Raw genomic sequence first — 19,828 nt, 5'->3', positions numbered from 1 at the left:
TTATATTTGACCAAGAGTGCCTTGTCCCTACACCTGAAGCTATTATAACTGGAGGCACCATGACCACCAGGGGCCTTGGAGACTACGCCACGGGAGGAGCACATGCTCCCAGGATACAGAGAGACAGGGGCCCTGCAGACCTCATGCTATAAGGTCCACACAGGTGGCGGAGCCGTCAGAACATTTTCTTATACTCAAAGGAGAAAGCCTGGGGTTACTCAAGAATGTCTTTAAATGCAGCTTTGGACCAAAAAGCCAAGAAGGGACCAGCTGGAGAGAGAAAGTGAAAAGTCCAGTGCTGACCCCCAGCCCTGCGGTTCTAGACACCCTCCCAAAAGAAGAGAGACACACTCTCCCTGAGAGAGACTTCCAACTGAGTCAAGTTGATCCAGATCCTCTGAAACCACACCAGGAAGTTTCAGGACCCCGGCTGGCCACCAGAACGGCCCTACCCACAGCACAACAGTCGGCACACATCAGGACCAAGCCACCCCCCACCTTCCCCACAACAGTTGTGAGTATACAAGCCCCCACGTACCACAGATTTCAGCAAGGGTCTAGTAGTTTTACCAATGGCCACAATGAACCACCTCTTTTCCTACCAGTTCTTACACAGTGAACGGTTCAGAACCAAATGTGATTAGCACAAGGTGGGAAAGGGCAAGCTAAACAACTGCTAAGCACGCCAATTACGCTGGTTTAACTATCTATAGCATTTCAAAACCTCAGCTGCTTAACAATTTAGCCATAGCCCTGTCTGAAACTTTCTGAGCTGAGTTGAAGCTCGTTGGCTTCATGCAGCCAGAAAAGGGCCAGTCGTTTGTTTTGGGTGATGAGCCCAAAACAAGGCTGAGGCTGATGCAGGAAAGCACAGTGGTCAAGGGAATGGAGTCTGGATCCAGCCTGCTCTGACTGAATCTTGGCCCTGGCACTTTCTTGCTGTGACTTAATGCAAGTGACATAAACTTTTAGTGCCTCAGTTTTTCCATCGTCAAAAGGGGCATAGTAATGGAGGTCCATATGTCCTTATCCAAAATCAGACGTTTTCTGGCTTTTGTAATGGTAAAACAGTGCATATGCCATATGTTAAATAACACTGTAGGTGGGATCTGCAGCAAACGTGTCCATTATTTCTGAAATAAAAATGTATAAATAGTTCTTACCAGGTGAGAAAAATAAAGACTCTAATAACCTCCTGTTGACTCAGACAAATTTTGTAGCCAAACTTAGAAATCTCTCACAGTTTTGAGAGATTTTTTGATTTTAGAATTACAGGTAAGGGACAGTAGATTTCTGGCACTTACCACCTAACGCTGTTGTGAGGATTATGAATGAACAGATCTAAAGTGCTTACAACACTGCCTGTATAAGTGTTACCACCACTAGCTACTACTATTATTTTCATCTAAATAGATTTGGTAGGGGAAATGTTTAATTTATTAATAAATTTGGATTGGAAATCAGTACCTTGGAGATTAACAGTCATTAACCCTTTACAACAATATTCCACAGCAGGATTTCTGAGATGATGGACACATTCTGTGTCTTTATTGTCCAGTATGGTAGCCACTAGTAACCTGTAACCATTGAGCACCTGAAACATGGTTAATTTCATTTAATCCTAATTTAAATGTAAACATAAGTAGCCATATATGGCTTGTGGCTACCATATTGGACAGCACAGCTATAGAGGGCTGGGTTTCAATCTGGCCCATGAAAGCCTATTTAAGCCATAATACAGATGAATTACAGCATTAATAAAAACAAGCCTGAATTCTGTACCCTGGGAGCAGAGAAGACCACACAATGCTAAATAGTTTTCTCTTTCTTTGTAAGCCCTGTAGTTGGCCCAAGGTAAAGTGCATCTTTGCTATTTTCTTCTTCTTTCTCTACTCCCCACTTCCCCACCTCCAATTCTCCTCTTGGGGACCCCACATAACTGGGCCACATGCTTCCCTAGGCCCCCATCAATACCTCCTAGCCCTCCTACAGGAGCACCATGCTCCTCAATCACCTGTCTTCCCTCTCCCCAGCCGAATTTCCACTTGCTCAATGCCAAGATCTCAACTAAGTGTCTGAAGGAAAGCAACTTGACAAACAAATTCACACTCTAAGCCGTTACTGCTTTTTCTGGCTTCCCTGCTTCTCCTTCTGAACTTGAAGTCTAAATTGTTGTGTTCCCCTGACCTCCACAGTTCACCTCAGCAGAGGGAGCCCAGGCAAAGAAAGAAAGCGCCCAGACTAAAGCAGTTGTTGTCCTATACAGGCTTTCTCAGCCAGGTCTGTGGAAGGCAGGGACAGCGAACATACACAACACACACACACACACACACACACACACACACACACACACATATGTGCAAAGCAGCCTTGCTCTGTGCAAATACCTTCTCTTGCCCAGGCCTGGGAAACATTCTCTGCTCTCTGCTTTAGAAAACATCAAGCACAATTCTTTTCCACTTTCTTCATTTAGAAATTTGTAGGTAACAGATTGCACATCAAATGAATTGTTTAAAGTATATAACAAAAGCCCAGAGAAGACTGTGACTAAGAACGGTTGCAAATAGAAAAAGAAAACCAACCACCTTCATTGGAATCTAACTTCACCACAACCCACTCGAGCATGGAATTTTTAATGACACAGGTCAACCTTGGAGCACATCCAAGGAGCTTATGTTACTAGAAGGACTGGAAGATTGTCCCTCCAGCTCAGTCTCACCTCTTACCTAGGCATGGACCGAAGACGATTATTAGCCATGGCTCCTGGGTAAAAGGAAAATTTCCCCTGTGGGGCTATAAATGGAGGACAATTTGGTAAATATGCTTTTCTCTGAATCTTTTTGAGTACATTATCTGCTTCTCCAAGGGAGAGATTTGTATTGAAGAATCAAAGTCATAACATATAATACCTACCCACAATTATTTCTAGAGGGCCTTCTAGACACAAGCACTGTGCCAAGAAAGCCACAGTTAATGCCTTCAGTAAGGAAAATGAAACATCTACATAAATAACTCTCGAAGAATGCTGAGAGGAGAAATGCCTTGAAGGTAAAAATGCTGCAGGAGTGAGAGCCCGGGAAGGTTTGGGGCTGGGTTATCAGCAAAGGTCTCACAGCGGCAACAAAACCCAGTTTGAAGGATGGTTAGGATTTAGAATGGTGAAATGGAGCAGGAAGGGCACACAGGAAGGGCACTCAGGAAGAGCAAAGGATGTTCGAGATGACAGCATTATCAATCATTCTTCGGAAAGTATTTGTGAAGACGGGGCTGCCTCCCCTTCTCTCCCAATGCCCCTGGGACCTGTATGGGTATCTACGGGGTCACCTGCATTCACCTCCCAAGACAGGCTCTTAAAAATTCTCCCTGGTGGGATGCAGCACTCTTGGCTTCATCTGTGCCCATTCTGTGGCAGTGGCCCCAACTATCCCTACCAGGGGTTCCTACAAGAAATACAAAGAAACGTACTAATCTTGCAGCGATCTAAATGACCTACTGGCAAACTGTGCATGATGCAACTAATATTAAGAACTATGTGGAAAGAAAACTTTTCCATCAAGTGAATTCTACTTAACATCTATTCAGGGAGCTCACTCTTTAAAATGACACTGCTAAATCTCTGAATGATGGATCTTCCTTACACTGAATAATTAGTTGAGTCAGTTGGACAAAATGTCTCATGGCTTACACTGTGCATTTAACATTAGCCACAACGGAGGGCTTTTCCTTCTAGATTATTCATTATCACAGCGTTAGAGGACGTTAAGAAAGAAGATGGAGCCATTCTTCCAGTTACCAGTCAGAGTGAGACCAGGTCCAATACTGCATTTTCTAGCACTTGATGTAGCTAATCGCTCCAGGAACAATCTCTTGAGCACTTTCCTTGAAATACTGTTGCTAGGTACCGCCTCAGGAAGAGCTTATATTTTTCTTCATTGTACTGTACACACAAAATGCAGTGGAGACCTGAGGCAAACGTCTGAAGGGCGAAGGAAGCACTTACAGGGTGTTCTCGAGCCCATGTGATGGCTGGCCTGCGTCCCCCCCGCGAGTCGCCTGCCTCAGTTCTCCCCTGGGGAGAGGAGTGGGGGACATTCTTCCTCCAGGTAAGCGAAGGGAGGCTACAGCCCTCGGCGGGTCTACAGGACTCAGAGATTAAAAGCCCCTCTTTCCCCTTCTCCAAGCCTCAGGAACCGAGCCACAGAGTCGCTTCCTCACCTTTCCTCTTCTGGCCGGTCGCACCGGAGTCCCCAAGTGCAGCGTCTCTCTGGGACGCGCCCGTCGCTAGCGGCGTCGGGTGTCCCCGCTACTGTGTGTCAGCGGCGGAGCGGGTGCCAGGAGCGCGCAGAGCCAGGCAAGTGCCCGGGAGGCAGAGCCCGGGGCGCGCAGCCCGCCGCCGCCGCCGCCGCCGCCCCCGCCCGGGGGTCTGCCGCCCGCCCGCCCGGCCCGGCGTCGCCGAGTGCGCCCCCGCCCGGCGCCGCTCCCTCGCTCCGCGCCCGCCGAGCTGTGCACGCTGCCCGGACGGACGGCGGCGCGGGCGGCAGCGGGGCCCCCGCCCTGGGCCGGGCTTTCCCAGAACTCGCCCGCCCCGGGTGAGAGGCCGCGAGCGCCGCCGCGGGCCGCTGGGCAGCGCGGGGAGCGGCCTGAGGCGGGCCCGCCCCCGGCCTCGGGCCGCGCGCCGAGAAGGCGGGCGCGAGGGGCGGACCCCGCCGCCACCCCCGCCCTGGCCGCCCGCCGCGCGACCGCAGCGCGACCCCCGCCCGGTCCCGGCCTCGGGGGCCGCCCCTCAACCCGGCCCGGGTGAGAGCTAGCGAGAGCGCGGAGGGGTCACCCAGCTCCGGGGAGGGCGGGAACTCTGTCCACCTCAGGCCGCGGCAATTTACTCTCACACCATCCGCCGGGGGACCGTCCCTGCTCGACACCCACGGACACTGAGGCTCTTGGAGGTTCAATTACTTGACCAAGGTTACTCTGGTAAGGGCAGCACCAAGTCTCCAGTCTGTTCGGTCATTCACTTAACAAGTATTTATTGAGCACCATAATGTGACCAGCGCTGTGCCAGGCTCAGGAGATACTCCTTTGGTTGTGACCATTCAAGTCCCTGGGCGTCAAATCTAGGTTCTTTCGTTGCTGAAGCAAACATGGAGATGTTCACCGTTGACAGAAACTAGGCTCTGCATGGAGCCTTCCCTAGCTGCTGGGGAGGTTTTTATACCCAACTGGCATTCAGGAGAGCCAGGGACCTGGAGAAATATCGAATTATCATCCTCCTCTCTTTCCCCTAAACCTCTTCCGCCTCGCTCTTTTCCTATTCTAATGGACAGACCCTTCCATAGGTCTGACCCCTTCCCCTGTATTCAATCAGGACCAATTCCTGTGTTCCCTACCCTTACTATCTGTCCTCTCCTTGGACTGAATCATCCCTCACACCACAACCATGTTATTACAGCCATATTATTCTTCCTCTTGTACAACTTTAATCTGCACAGAAAACTTCTTTGCCTCCCTACTGGCTTCCAGACTAACTCCCTGTGACTGTAGGAACCCAGCATGCCCTGGTTAATATGCACCACTCAGCGTGATGTTTCTCCCACCCCAACTCTGTACTTGTCCTTAGACTGAGCTTCTACCTGGGGCATTACCACCTCCTCCCACATACTTTCTTCTGGCTCAAGTTTGACCCTTTCTTTCAGTTTGCTCTTAAAAGTGGTCTCCCCTTCTTTGAGCCTTCAGGGCACCAGAGGGGTTGAAACAGGAATGCACAGGAGGTCACCAAAGAATTCTGCCTATAAGAAAAATATGCCAGCCTGGTCCTTAAACTGTTTTGCTGTTTTTGTTCACCACTAGGATTTTAATGAAAGTCAACATTACCTCCTCCCTTGAGAGCTGGCTTCAGAAAGGTCTCTGCAGAAGACTCTGCGGAAGCTCTTTGTTCATTAGAAGCTCAAGATCTTAGCACTAGAGGAATAGAGAATAGTCATTTACTCGAACCTCTGAGCCTACACGGTCCTGGGCAGGTGAATGAAGGAGCCAAGAAAAAGGAAGCATCGCTGACAATAAACAAGGTAGAGGCTATTTATTTAATATACAGTTTTTATATTACGATTTTAATAATGCATTTAATGAATCTAGTAATATCAGTCACCTGGAGCTCCCAAAGACTTGTATTTTTTTTAATTAGGCAAATTGGAATTAGATTGTTGCAAATTGGTGGATGCACAAGCAGTTAACATTGAATCTTCCAAGTGAGTCATTGCACCATTAGTTACCAAGGAAAGTCTAGGTCCGTTGGTCAGGAAAGTTATCTGAGTGTGATAATCAACATTGCCCCATCCCTGAAAAAGGATGCCTTCCCCAAATCTTTGCAAAGAGAGCAGGTCCAGATCAATGTCCTTTGCTCGCCCCCTCACTCCCTCTCTAAATGAGACTGGTGGGAGCCGTGTCCCCGAGGCTGCCTCACCGCATTGGAATGTCTGAGCTAACTGTGCTTCCAGAGGGTTCATTGCTCCTCTGAACAGCACTGCCCAGACTTTCTGGAGATTTTAATTCACTCCTCAACCTCGCCAACAGTTGCACACAAGGTGCCTTTTTTACACCCTGCTCTCTGTTCAGTGAAACAGGCAGACCATCTCAGGGGAACAATGGCTCCATTCAAGACTTTTTCAGAAGTACAGCATATAACTTCCACACAGTGGGTTGCTGCCAGCCATTATCTGGAGGAAGAAAGACGGTCAGATAAAGTGCCTGTGAATTGGGGGAGCGCTGGACAATTTCCATGGAAAATTCAGCTTCAATAAACTAGTTATGCATCTTTGTATAGAAGACCATCTTGCATAGTCAAAAACAATAACAGAAACAAAAAAAGAAATAATGCTGTGGAAACTATTTAAATGTAGTGCATCTGTGTTTGAAATTTCAGAAGAAATCTCCTATCGCTTTTGAACTTGTTACATAATGGTCTCCATTTATGGAAATTGATTTAAATAAGTTATAAATGTTGGGACTAGGGAATTTACATCATAAGATAATTTTAAGAAATGGAATCATTTTCCTACTTTCTCCCTCTCGCATCCTGTAATTTTTATGTTGGGAGAGGGTCTCTGACTTCATGGTTGTTGCTGCCAGTGGGAGGCCTCACACCCCCTACCACCCATATTACAGAAAAGAGATTGGCCCTTTGCCACACTCAGCAAGCCAACCATCAGTTAACCCATTTATAAACAAACCTTAAAGTTGGGAACTGACTAGTCAGCACAGGCACCATTGACAAATATACTGATCTTTGTTAAACAGAAGCTAATTGCTAAGCAGGGGAATTTTCCTGTAGTCATCTGGGTAGCCTTGAAAGCCAAAGAGAACGGAAGGAACAAGCCAGCCCTGAGTTTAGGAGTTGCCATTTCCTCTCATTTCAGAGTCGCTGCATCAGATTGTGCAGGATTTACCAGCTATCTGCAAGTAGGCTACTGAGTTCAGACATTGGGGACAGAGCCAAAAACAAACTTTCCAGAGTTAATCTTATATGCCAGGGTAGAAATGCTAAGGGAGTTTGAGGCTGATGAAAAACAACCGTGTTTAAAGCAATAGGTAGCCCTACTTCTGTGGGGTGGTTGGAGTAAGGGTGGAGGCAACCTGGTGGGAACGGTGAAGCAGAGAGAAATGATCCTAACCATTACCTCTCAACGTATCCAGTGATAGGGGCTCAGACTGGTGTGGGACCACTTGAGTTGAAAGCCCCAATGCACCCCCAGGTGGGAGTCCTTAGGCAAGTTACCTACCTCTCTGTGCTTTGTTTTCCTCTTCTTTAAACTATACCTACCCCTCAGGTTGGTTGTGAGGATTAAATGAGTTAATCTTTGTAAAGCACTTAGATTAAATAAATGAAACTCAGAACTTTATCTTCATTTATATTTATGGTATTTAAAAAATGTGATCTCCTTTGAATATTTCAAATATCTTGTTAATGTTTTGACAGAAAATTCATCCATTTTTTTTTCTTGAAACATTCTGGAATCTCATTACAATATTTGATTCAGTTTCTATCAGCAAAAGGCAGGTCCAGCTCAAATAGTCTCAAAGAGCTATAATTAAAAAGTATAAAAGCACAATTAAAAAAAGGCTTTAACTGTACTAGAATCCCAAAGCATAGACATTGAAGCTAGCTAGAGACTTCTCTAGATGTAGGTTTTAAGGTTTCATGTTGTTCTCAGTGGCCAAAATGTTCCTCAGAGGAAGAGAACTCTGATATAATCAGAGAATTCAGAGGGAAATAATATTCGCTTGAGTAACATCATCTTTTCTACAAACTTTTCTGGAGTAAGTCTGCTAGGAAAATGGCCATGGCTCCTGGGTGACTCCAAGTGCTGTGAATTGTCACTAGATCAGACTGGCCACCAGCGGAAGGTGGAGGATGTGGAGGCAGGTTTGCACTGGTTAATTTGTTCACTGATTCTCCATTTGGAAGCCTGGTGCTGATTAGTTGTATAAGTCCCAGACAAGCTCATTCTTTGGTTTCGCTGTCACTTCTCCTTCACTGATGTCAGCATGTCACTATCTGCTAGCCTTCCTAGATCCTTTTATTAACATTTACTATCCCCAACCACTCCTTGTGCTAGAAAATGATAATCATGATGACGGCATCTGTAACTGAGTGCTCACTGTAGTGCTGCTTTTTTATTCTTTCATGCAAAAAACGTGTTGAGCACATAGTACATGCCAGGGATTGTTCTAGTTACCAGAGATACAGCACTGAACACAACGGGCAGCAAACTCCCTGCTTTCATGGTGGGAGTAGATGGACAATGAACTGTGTAAAAAGTAAAGCACATAGTGCAATAGAAGGTGATAAAGGCTTGGGGAAAGTAAAGGAAGGAAGACGGGGTTGCTGCAGGACTTGGGGAGGATGACAGTTTTAAATAGAATGGTTAGGTAAGACTTCACTGAGAGGTAACATCTGAGTAACAGCTGTAAGAGGTGAGGGAAGGTGGAAGACACTGTGTACTTCCCTGCAGGATCTGTTCTCCATTCGTTTCTCTTAGCTATGAAACCGTTCCTCCCTACCCTGTTTTGGCTGGGCCCACGATTGCCCACTACTTTCCTAGCCTCCCTTGCATCTAAGCCAAGTTCATGGCTAAGTTCCAGCCAGTGGTTTATGAACAGAAAGTAAGCAGGTAACATCCAGTAACATCCTTAGAGCCAAAGCTGTCGTATAAATGATAATGTGTTGCTATGTTGATAAGACTGACCCATAATACAGAAGGAAGAGGTAAGAATTTCTGTAAAAATGTCCTTGAGGAGTGAGAAGGGATGGGGTATAGTGCTCACATTGAGGGCTGGCCTTGAACAGAAACAGTTCATTTAAAGAAACAAGAGAGAAGACAGATTATATTTTCCACAAGTAGCCACAGCAATATTCCCAGGCCCACACACTTTTCCAGAACTTTGCCACTGATAACAGGTGAAGTCTAATTCCCCTCCTTATGAGTATGGGACAGCCTTAGTGGCTTACCTCTTTCTTAGCCAACGGAATGTGGCAGAAGTGATGCCACACGGCTACTGTGGCTACATCACAGAAGCTGACACAGCTTCCAGAACTCTTATGCTAGGAACCCAGATGCCATGTTATGAGGAAGCGCAGGCCCCATGGAGACGTTATGTGAAATGCTCCAGCTGATGATCCCAGCTCAGGATCCCAACTGACAGCCTGCATCAACCCTGGACACGGAAGTGAGTGGGCCTTCAGGGGATTCTGGGCCCCAGACTTCAAGCCATCTGGTGATGGCAAGTAGAACAGACAAAAGGTATTCCTGCCAAGCTCGGCCCAAATTGCAAGTTTGGGAGCAAAATAAATGTCAGTTTTTTAAGCTACAAACTTTGGGGTAACTTTTTATGTAGCTTTAATAAATGAAACAATAGGTTTAATAAATGAAACAACACTGGGAGTTGAGAAGAGTTGGTAGAAGTTTGTGAAAGTTTTCTTTTGCTTGCTTCTGTGTCTCAATGAAGTGCTACAAACAGTATCAGAAAAAAACAAAAAAAAAAACAACCCCAAAAACATTATCAGGTAAGAGTAAATATAAGGTAGGAGATAGAAAACGTTTGAGAGAATGTATGAAATAGTCGGTTAGGAAAATGGGAGCGTGAATGACATAGGGAAATATAATGCCAGGCATTGTGTTCAGTTGTGATCATAAATGTAATGTGAGCCCGGTTGTTATGATTGTATATTTTTATTCAGACAGATTTATGGGTGTGTGAGAATTAAAAATGGAGAGTAGGATTTAACTAGGATTATTAACAAAACAAGAAGGGAGCAAGGGATTAGGATACATGCAAGAGGGTGTTTAACTGATTGACCACAATATTAAGCCAAGAAAGTAGGAAAGTGAAGACAAAAGGTGTGCTCAGTGCTTTATATGCAATACCAAAAATGGTATGAGTAGATACTATTATTGTTTCCATTTTAGAGATTGAAGCTCAGAAAGGAAAGAAGTTTGCTCAAGGTTACACTCATGCAGTCTGATTCTTAAGCCAGAGTCTTACCCCAGCCTTCCCAAGACATCTGAATTAGTTCCTTCCACACTGAGCTCACCTTGCTCACCCCAACACTGCCCGTTCCTGAAGTCCTCTGCAGTGAAGGCTACATTTTCTTCCCCATTTAACAGGGTAGAAGGAGGAAGGACTGGCTAATTTCAACAGTCTTCTTTCAAATTTTATGCCACTGGTATGTTCCAGTTTCTTCCCGTCTTCACCAAAGCCTTCTATCCACCTTCCTGCTCCAGCCTATTTCTGCCATTATTCTAGAGGATTCCACATCCACGTTCCCTTTCAATACATGGGGCCCCCCATGAGAGCAGGGCCAGCAATGTGCACACTATATCCCAGCATGGAAGACCATGGCTGAAAAATGGTAGGTTCTCAGCACATCTAGGAACCTCCTTGCCTCAGTGCTTTCCAGGGCTGCTCAAACTCAGCTGTTGGCAAGCAGGGTCACACCTCCAAAGTCTCACCTCTGAAATTCCCTTCTCTGATCACAGTTTTCTCTTCTCCCTCTTCTACTATGAGGCTGGCACTTCCTTTTCGTCATTCTCATTTTCCAGAAGCAGCTTCTGACCCTGTGCCATCTGTCTCACCCTGACAACGACCTCATGGTGTCTGAAGTGTCTCCATAATCATAGCTCATCATGTCTGAAGTGTGTTCCAGACCTGTCCTCCTGAGCAGCTGTGCTTTGATCTAAAGTCCACATTGCTCTTACTCTCCACATTTCTCCCCCTCCCCTTTGCACGCCTTTCCTCGTACTCTCTCAACTCTTCTAATGGCCTTTTGATCTCTTCTCTTTTCTCCCAATCACTGTCTCTCCACTGACTTGGCTTATTCATGTGATTTGTTTTAATAACAGTCCTCTAGGCCTAATTTTATTCATTTTTTTAGTATAGATTTTACTAATATAATGGAAAAGCTAAGATACTTTTTATAACATTTACAATCTGCACATAGAGAATGTATCTTCTCTTCTGAGTTCTGTGGACATTTACAAAAATGGGTCAAGAGAATCTCAAGAAATTCCGGGAAATATATAGGCTATCTTCTCTGACTAAAATGCAAGAAAACGAGAAGTTAACGGTGAATATTTTAAACCAAAAAGCATCAACTGCTCAACAATTAAAACATGTTCTCTTAAATAATGACTGGGTCACAAAAGAAATCCAAATGATAATTATAGATTTCTTGGAACATAACAAAAATGAGAATATTACATAATTTAAATTTATGAGGCATGGCTAAAGCAGTAATTAGAGGCAAATGTGCGTCTTTAAATGTTTTTATTAAATAAGAAAGAGTAAAAATACATGAAGTGAGAATTCAAATTTTTTAAAATACCAAAAATAATTCCAAGAAAAATTAAACTAAAAAAACAGTAAAGATGAAAACCTAACCAACTAGAAGATAAATCTAAAAGCTAGTTCTTTGGGAAACATAAAATGCCTTCAGGGAGACATTTTAAAAAAATAACCCTTCTGGAAAACATAATCAAGGATAAAAACACTAACAAAATTATAAAAGGAAAAGAGAACACTATAATAGAATGTAACACTTTTAATTATAAAAGAATACTATGATAAAGTTTAAGCTAATCAATTTTTAAAATCTGGATGAAATTGATCATATTCTGAGAAACTGTATTACCACATTTGATCCAAGAAGTAGAAAAGTCTATTTCCTTTGGAACACCATTGCTGGGTTTGGGGAATTTCTTCCTTAAAATTCTTGTTTTCCCAAGTTATTAGCCATAAACGGTGTTTGCCCAGTCTCCTCTGCATCTGGAGCAGTGACGGGTTACCCAGCACCATCAGCCAGGCATATGTGTGGGAAACTTAGATTCAAAAGCAAACAATTTGAAGAGGGAAGCTCTGTACAGAATACATTTTGCTGGTGAGAATGAGAGCAGAGAAACTCAACTTTGTGAGGGGGATGACATCTGTAAAGCTGGATTCTTGGTATCAAGGTGGCTTTAGTGCTGGTAGCAGATGGAATTCCAGAAAAGTTGAGCTCCTGGCAACGGTGCCAGCTTATAGCCTCCAGTGCCTGGGGAATGATTTGGGGCATTATTCTTGGAAGCCTAGCTTTGAGGCGGACTCTCTAGCTCTCAACAGTTCTGTCAGCTACTGAAACTCCTTTTGGTAAATTGCTTTCCAGTCTGTTAGTTTCTGTTACCCGTCACTGAGAATCCTGACTGACCCAATAATCAATGACAAAATGAAGGTAGTTAATTCATTGATTAAATATTTACTGAGTGACTTTTAGGGTGGAAATTGTGTAAAGAACTAGGAAAGCAACAGTAACCAGGAAGGACTGACATAACCCCTGCCTTCATAAAGTTTGTAACTTAATGGAGAACTTACCAATGAATCCTCATCAAAAAAAGTTTTAGTATGGTATTTTCAAAGTATTTTCACCCAATACTAGCTTATCAATATAAAAGGGCTCTATGACTAAATACATTTCAAAATGCTGGAGGCTTACAATGCATTGTCATACTAAAAATTATGAGAAATCCCAGATAAACAACTGTTTAATTCTATTTAACCCAGAGATTGCCTAATTACAAAACCTTGCACAGCACTCTTGCTGTGAAATGCGACCCATGGACCAGATAATTTCAACTGTTGATTCTTCCAAACTTTCAGTAGACATCAAATGCTCATAAAATATTTTCTGAAGCAAAGAAAAAACCATTAAGTATCACTTATAAGTCTAGACATGAAAAATCCTAAATATAGTATAATTAAGTTAAACCCAGTAACATGTTATAAAATCATCTACTCTGTGCCAATCAAGATTTATCATGGGTTTAAAGATACCTGAATATTAGGTAATCCATTAATAAAAGAATGCATATCAATAAATCAAAGGTACCAAACTTTCATCTCAATAAATAACCAAAAGACATTTCAGAAAATTAGACACTACTTTCTGCCTGATGTAAAAAGTCTTTTTAAAACAAATAATAGAGGTGCATGTTCTTAAAAGAATTGCTATACCTGTCAAAAATAACATCCATCATCATACAGATGGTAATCTATTTAGAGGCATATCTGTTAAAATTGATTAACCAAACAAAAATGCCTATTTATGGTTGTTATTAGTCAATATGGTCTGGATGTTTTAATATACTAAGATACAGAACATAAAATAGAAGTATACCTCATGAAAAGGAGGAGATAGAATTATGATTACCTGCAGGAAATGTGGTTATATACATTGGTAATCCAAGACAATCAACTAAAAAATACTTAGAATCAATGAAAACTTGATTCACTAGAGTGGCTGATAAAAGACAAATGTTAAAAAGCCAACAACATTTGTATGTAACACTAATATCTACTTAGAGATATACTGGGGTGATCTCATTCAAAATAGCAACAAAAGCGTTAAAAAATAGAAATTAGTTACTGGTTATCAGAGGGAAGGGGGTTGGGGGGTTGGTGAAGTGGGTGAAGAAGGTTAACTGTACGGTGATGGATGGTGACTAGACTGGTGGTAGTGGTGACTCTGTACTGTATACAGATGTTAAACTCCAATGCTTTAAATCTGAAACAGAGAAAATAATAAAAGAAACAAGGAAAAGAAATTAGGGATAATCATAATGATATACATACATGTATATGTGTGTGTTAGTGATTATTTTGGAGAAATTAGATTTGAATAAATAGAGGCACAATATTCCCTCATGGAAAGGCTTAAAGATTAAAAATGCCAGTTTCTACTCAGTGAATATTTAACATTTAACATAATTCCAATGGAATTTTTAAAAACTTGCCAGAAAATGCTGATAATTGCAGAAACTAAGGTGATCATCACCTTGGATTTCATTATAATATTCTGTTTTTGCTTTTGTTAAAAATTTTCCATATTAAGTTTTTTTTAAAGAAACTTGACTGAAAATTTCAGAAAATCATTAAAAAAAATGATCAGCCGCAAGAATATTTGAAAGAGGGTAGCAAAGGTGACATTTCAGGACCAGCAGTGACTGTCCACAGGCAGAAGCCATGTGGTAGCAGTGTGTCCAGTGGAGAGATGACAGACACTGGTCCTAAGCTGACAGTTTCTGTCCTGTGAGCTTGGCAGTATCTTGCCTTCCTTGGTTCCAGCCATTATCTGAGCCTGGTTATCCATCCTTCTCAGTCATTATGATACAACATATTCCTTTTCCACTTAAACTAGCTAGAGCTGATTTTTATTGTTTGCAACCAAGAATTCTAATTCAAACAGTTTAGAAAAGAAAAAAACATACTTCAAAATAATTCATAGGCTAAAGGAAAAATCATAACAGAAATTCTGAAATACTTAAAACTGAATGACAATTTAAAAAAACAACAAATAACATACCAAAACTTGTTGGCTATAACTAAAGCAATACTGAAGGGAAATTTATAACTCTCAAATGCATTTATTAGAAAAGAAGAAAGGTGTATAATGGATTGCTTAAGCATTCAACACAAGAAACATCAGAAAACAACAGAGGAAACCCTAAAGAAGAAATAGTACATATAAAAGGAATTATTTAAATAGAAAACGAAAGCTGAATTTTTGGGAAAGACTTAATAAACTGAATAAACTTCTAGGAAGACTAAGATAAAAGACACAAATATGTAACATAGGAACAGTAATAAAGTTTATATTTATTGAAAATTTCCTTAGTATCAGGTAAAGTCTTCTAGGTACTTGACATGACTCATTTAATGCTCACAACAAGTCTTGACATAAATACTACTTTTTTGACGCTCTAGGAAGATGGTTCTTTTTTTAAATTGAAGTACAGCCAATTATAATATGTCAGTTTCTGGTGTACAGCACAATGTCCCAGTCATGCATATACATACATATATACCTTTTCATATTTTTTTATTAAAGATTATTACAAGATATTGAACATAGCTCCCTGTGCTATACAGAAGAAACTTTTTTTAAAATCTATTTTTATATATAGTGGCTAACATTTGTAAATCTCAAACTTCCAAATTTATCCCTTCCCACCCACTTCCCCTGGTAACCATAAGATTGTTTACTTTGTCTGTGTTTCTGTTTTGTAGATGAGTTCATAGTGTCCTTTTTTTTTTTTTAAGATTCTACGTATGAGTGACATCATGTGGTATTTTTCTTTCTCTTTCTGGCTTACTTCACTTAGACTGATGATCTCTAGGTCCATCCATGTTGCTGCAAATGATATTATTTTATTCTTTTTTATGGCTGAGTAGTATTCCATTGTATAAATATACCACTTCTTCTTTATCTAGTCATCTGTTGATGGACATTTAGGTTGCTTCCATGTCTTGGCTATTGTAAATAATGCTGCTGTGAACATTGGGGCACATGTATCTTTTCAAATTAGAATTCCCTCTGGATATATATCCCGCAGTGGAATTGCTGGATCAGATTGTAAGTCTATTTTTAGTCTTTTGAGGAATCTCCATACTGTTTTCCATAGTGGCTGCACCAAACTACATTCCCACTAGCAGTGTAGGAGGGTTTCCTTTTCTCCACACCTTCTCTAGCATGTATCATTCATGGACTTTTGAATGATGGCCATTCTGACTGGTGTGAGGTGATACTTCATTGTAGTTTTGATGTGCATTTCTCTGATAATTAGTGATATGGAGCATTTTTTTCATGTGCCTATTGGCCATTTGTATGTATTCATTGGAGAATTGCTTGTTTAGGTCCTCTGCCCATTTTTGGATTGGTTTGCTTTTTGTTATCGTTGTTATTAAGTTGTATGAGCTATTTATATATTCTGGAAATTAAGCCCTTGTCAATCGCATCATTTGGAAATAGACATAAATACTGTTATAATTACTACTTACATAATAGAAAACGGAGGCACAGAGGAGTTATTTGCTCAAGTTTCATGACCCTTTGTAAAGACCCTGAGCAGAGTCTCTCTTCTTCACCACTATTAAGCTAAAAAAGGTAAACATACCTAGAGTTATGGTAAGAAGTAAATGAGCACATGACAAGTCTATAAGAAATTTTATGCCATTAATTTTAAAAATAAATGAAATGGACAATTTTTAAAATTAAGATTTAGTTGATGTGCAGTATTATATAAGTTATATGTGTACAACATAGTGATTCACAATTGTTAAATGTTATACTTCATTTATAGTTATTATAAAATATTGGCTATATTCCCTGTGTTGTACAATATATCTTTGTAGCTTATTTTATTTTACAGTTAATAGTTTGTACCTCTTGATCCCATACCTCTGTCTTGCCCTCCCCCTTTCCTACTTCCTGCTGGTAACCATTAGTTTGTTCTCTACATCTGTGAGTCTGTTTCTTTTTTGCTATATTTGCTAATTTGCTTTATTTTTTAGATTTCACATATGCATGATATCATACAGTATTTGGACTTATTTCTGTAAGCATAATACCCTCCACGTTCATCCATGTTGTTGCAAATGTCAAAACTTCATTATTTACGGCTGAGTATTACCCATTTGTCTATTCATGGTCACTTAGGTTGCTTTCGTATCTTGACAATTGTAAATATTGTTACCAGGAACATTGGGATGTCTGTATCTTTTTGTATTAATGTTTTCATTTTTTTTAGGTTCCATTAGCAATATATCTCCTTCCCCTAATGTGCAGATCCTAGCTTCGTTTGCTCAGTTTTATGAGTGCTTTTTTGTTTAGATGATTGTCTAACTCAAGGAGATCATGGTCACTTTTCTATCTCGCTCAAGCTGTGCCTGCAAGTTTGTCATTGAATAAATATGGGAAATCCTAAAACAAAAAAGAAGAAGAAATAAAAATACACACACACACACACACACACACACACACACACACACACACACACACACACACACACACACACACACACACACACACACACACACCCCCCAGGAGTAAAATTGCTGGGTTAAATAGGAGTTCTATTTTTAGTTTTTTTGGGAAACTTATGTACTGTTTTCCACAGTGGCTGCCCCAATTGGCATTCCCACCAACACTGTACAAGGTTTCCCTTTTCTCCATATCCTTGCTAGCATCTGTCATTTATGCTCTTTTTGATGATAGCCATTCTGGCAAGTGTGAGGTAATAAAATGGATAGTTTTTAATGTATTAGGTTTTTGTTCACTTTTAAAGCAAAGTTATTTATTTAATAGCTACCATAAGCAGTGTGAGTCCTCTAACTTTGTTCTTTTCCATGATGGTTTTGGCTATTTTGGGTCCTTTGCATTTCCATGTGAATTTTAAGATCTGCTTGTCAATTTCTCCAAAAAGAAGAAAAAGGCAGCTGGAATTTGATCGGGATTGCCTTGAGTCTGTAAATCATTTGCGTCAGCTTGTATCTGTAGCTCGGGAAAATGGATAAAAATTCAATGGTGTAAAAAATAAGCTTCTCCCTCATTATCCTCTAGCACCCATTTCCCTGACTCAGACACAACCTCTTAGGTATCCTCCCAGGGCTATCTTATGCATAGTCAAACATTTATTTGTAACTTCTTTTTAAAAACATCGATAACCTGCTATGTTGTATGTACCTTGATTTTTTCAGCGAAATTTCTCTTAAAGATTTTCCCATAATAGTATATAGAATACTATCTCCTTTATTTACAGTTGTGCTCCAGTGTGTAGCTATCACATTATTTACTTATCCAGTTCTCCATTGATGGAAATCTAAATTTTACCCATTATTTTGCTATTACAGAAAGGGCTGCAATGAATAGCCTTGTATATACAACAGTTTCACTCATGTGTGAGTAACATTTCTATAAGAGAAATTGCTAAAAGCTGAACTGCTGAGTTTTGAATTTTTTTAATTAAAAAGACTGCCAAATTAACCATGATAGGATTTTAACAGTTTACAGTTCCACTGGCATTGTGAGTGAGTGCTTGTTTTCTTACCCCCTCCAAGAAAGTGTTTTTCAAACTTCTTGAGGCTCTTCCAGCATGGGATTGTTGGATTTCTCTGAAACAAGCCTGAATGTCTGAATTTTCATCTGTGGAGGAGTGCATTAACACATTTTTAAAATTGAGGTATAGTTGGCTTACAATGTTGGGTTAATTTCTGGTGTACAGCATAGTGATTCAGTTATGCATATATGTATTCCTTTTCGTATTCTTTTTCATTATAGGCTATTACAAGGTATTGGATATAGTTCCCTGTGCTATACAGTAGGACCTTGTTGTTTATCTATTTTATATATAGTTGTTAGTATCTACAAATCCTGAACTCCCTATGTATCATTCCCTCCCTTCCCCCTGGTAACCATAAGTTTGTTTTCTATGTCTGTGAGTCTGTTTCTGTTTTGTAAATAAGCTCATTTGTGTCTCTTTTTTTTAAATTCCACATATAACTGATGTATGGTATTTTTCTTTTTTCTTTCTGGCTTACTTCGCTTAGTAACAATCTCCAGGTCCATCCATGTTGCTGCAAATGGCATTATTTTATTCTTTTTTATGGCTGAATAGTATTCTGGGGTGTGTGTGTGTGTGTGTGTGTGTGTGTGTGTGTGTACACAATGTATATACATACAATAAATATATATATATACTATATACATAATATATATATATGCCATATCTTCTTTATCCAGTCATCTGTTGATGGACATTTAGGTTGCTTCCATGTCTTGGCTGTTGTAAATAGTGCTGCTATGAACACTGGGGTGCATGTATTTTTTTGAATTAGAATTTCCTCCAGATATATACCCAGGAATAACACATTTGTTTTTGTTTGCTTGTGTGACAGAATGCTATAAATAGTTTAAGTGAACAGATTGAATTTATGAGTATCAACATGGATATATCTCAAAAATACAATTTTGGGTGAAAAAAAAGAATTGGCATTTACAGTGTGATACCATTGTTGTAAATTTTACAAACAAAATAAGATTATATCTGGTTTATGGGCACACGTGAAATGCAAGTGCTAAAAACATGGACAGGAAGTGTGCATGTTTTTGAACTTCCTGACAGTGATCTGCCTCTAGATATGTAAGGGAATGAAAAAGAAGGGTATAAAAATCACTTTAATTATATCTGTAATGTCTTCAGTTTTTAAAAATATCTGAAGCTGGATTTTATTACAATTAAAAACTTCGGCTCTGCAAAATACACTGTCAAGATGATGAGAAGACAAGCCATAGACTGGGAGAAAATATCTGCAAAAGACATATCTGGCAAAAGACTGTTATCCAAAACATACAAAGAATTTTTAAAACCTAACAGTAAGAAAATGAACAACTCAATTTAAGAATGGACAAAAGACCTGAGCAGACACCTCATCAAAGAAGAAATACAGATGGCAAGTAAGCATATGAAAA

At 40.7% G+C, this 19,828-nt stretch overlaps 1 protein-coding gene across 1 annotated transcript in view; it reads right to left on the bottom strand.

Moving 5' to 3' along the window:
* Positions 1 to 4,405, bottom strand: part of PLCE1 (phospholipase C epsilon 1) — a 299,846-nt gene extending 295,441 nt beyond the window's left edge. The window contains exon 1 of the mRNA XM_072971645.1: positions 4,216 to 4,405. The gene's annotated coding sequence lies outside the window, so the exon portion shown is untranslated. The remainder of the gene's footprint in view (positions 1 to 4,215) is intronic.
* Positions 4,406 to 19,828: the final 15,423 nt, after the last annotated feature.

The sequence above is a fragment of the Vicugna pacos genome, chromosome 11, assembly GCF_048564905.1.
Source record: "Vicugna pacos chromosome 11, VicPac4, whole genome shotgun sequence".
NCBI lineage: Eukaryota > Metazoa > Chordata > Mammalia > Artiodactyla > Camelidae > Vicugna > Vicugna pacos.
This window is presented reverse-complemented; position numbering and strand designations above follow the sequence as displayed.